Raw genomic sequence first — 2,008 nt, 5'->3', positions numbered from 1 at the left:
GGGGGGGGGGGCATGGGCATCTTCCCGCTCCCTGCCCACAGAATGAGGAGATGGAGAGAGGAAAAAAAAACCAACCCAAACCAAAACAACCAAACCCCCCAAAGAAACAAACCCAAACCCAAGGAGGATGCTCCCCAGAGCCCAGGTCACAGCACTACAATCAGGGATCGAGCCACAGACTGACTCCTGCTTCTTGACTGGCCCAGCTCTCTGGGGACAGCCCCCGGCTCCACCGCTCCCTTCTTTTTGGCACTTGTCACTTGCTCTCCACTTGGCACCAGCACAAAGAGCCCCTGTGCCCACCCTGGCAGAAACATGGCCCTACAGCACAGCAGGGACAGGACCCCAGGGCTCCGGTGCCAGCACTGCGCAGCCAGAGAGAAACATGTAAACGAGCTTGTTCCCAAAGGCAAAGACAGGCACCACGGAGGGGCCCGGCTGTTCCCGGCATGTGGGGGCGGCAGGCTTTCCCTCTGCGTGCCGGTCCCGAACAGCATGTAAACATGTTGGCAAGCCCTTCCAGAGGAGAAGGGTGGCAGCTAGCCTGCCTCATCGGGGCTGTGCTGGGGGCAGGCAGCCCCCACCAGGCCCATGGCACCCCCATCACCCAGCCCTGCTGTTCACTCCACGCTCTCCCCACTGACTTGGGGACGTAGCCGAGAGGCCGTGGCCTCCCTTGGGGCCTGGAAGCCAGCGGCACACGTCCTCTCCTGTAAACATGTCAGGCTGGGCTGCAGTAAGATGCTACGGCAGCATGGTAGTAAGGCAGTAAGGAGCGTGCTGTCACACAGCCCCAAGAGCACCACGGGGACAGCCGCGCAGAGGCACCGTGCTCGGCAGGTGAAAGGGAGCGTGCCAGCCCCCCTGAGCCAAATGCCCCTGGCCCAAGGCTGGGGTAGGCACAGAGGAGTGTCGCCTTGTGGCAGGGCCATTGGGAGCCTGGGGCCAGGCCCCCGGCCGAGGAAAGAAACCATCAGGGCGGCCTGAATTTCCAGAGAGGGCAAAGTGCTGTTTATCTCCATTTCCCAAAATCCAAGTCACTCTGAGCTGGGGTCCTCTGCCAGCCAGAGAGTGCAGGGACATGTGCGTATGTATGCACAGCCTGCAGGGAACCAGCTAGATACAACTTCTGTGGGCAGTTCTGGACCCCTGAGACTAGAGCCACATCATGTTCCTGCAGATGCTAATCCTCTGCAGGGCGAGCCCTGGCTCTGGGAACAGCCTAGCCTGCTGCTGAGCAGGACTAAGGTCATCCAGCTCCTTGCCTGGACCCACAAACCAACAGAGGTTTGCTCTATAACACGCAGGTTAAAAAGCACAACATACAGTGGGTAAAAACATAGTGCTCATTTCCTGAGCGGAGGAAACCAGTGCTTATAGGAGTGGGACCATCCTGGTACAGGACGGGACTTAACAGCAGAGCTTGTTTCCTCCCTGAGCGGGTCCCCAGTGCCAAATTTGCTGCCCCACTTGCTTGTGCTCTCGCTGGCACACAGCCCTGGCTCATGGATGGAGGGCAGCCCCAAGAGGGTAGAGGGGGGGCCTGGCTGCCCGGCCAGCACAGCTGCAGGGGGCTGAGGGACGCCAGGCAGGGGGACACGTGTGGAGCTGCACGGTGCGAGGGCGAGGGGCAGCGAGGCCAGCTGCCCCACAATGGGGATGGGATGAAGCAGTGCTGGCAAGGCCATAAGGGCTGCCTGGCACTGTCTCTCCAGTCCACTGGGATTGCGGTCCCTGGTACCCCCAGGGAAGCTGGCAAAGGGCTGTTGGTGAAACAAATGCTCCAGGTCCTGGGAACAGACCATCGGTAAAAATAACCATAGAAATTTCTCTTCTCTCTGATTACAAAGATACAAAAAGGTAGAAAACCCTCCCCTGCCCCCACGTCCTGGGCTCCGTTTCCGTCCCCCTACCCCTGCCCACCCTCCGCGCACACACACGCACACCCCGCATACAAATGGCTGGTGGAGGAAGAGCTCGGCCCCAGGGGGGTCGGAGACACCATCCT

Source organism: Cariama cristata, unplaced genomic scaffold (genome assembly GCF_000690535.1).
Source record: "Cariama cristata isolate BGI_N322 unplaced genomic scaffold, ASM69053v1 scaffold33997, whole genome shotgun sequence".
Classification (NCBI taxonomy): domain Eukaryota; kingdom Metazoa; phylum Chordata; class Aves; order Cariamiformes; family Cariamidae; genus Cariama; species Cariama cristata.
This window is presented reverse-complemented; position numbering follows the sequence as displayed.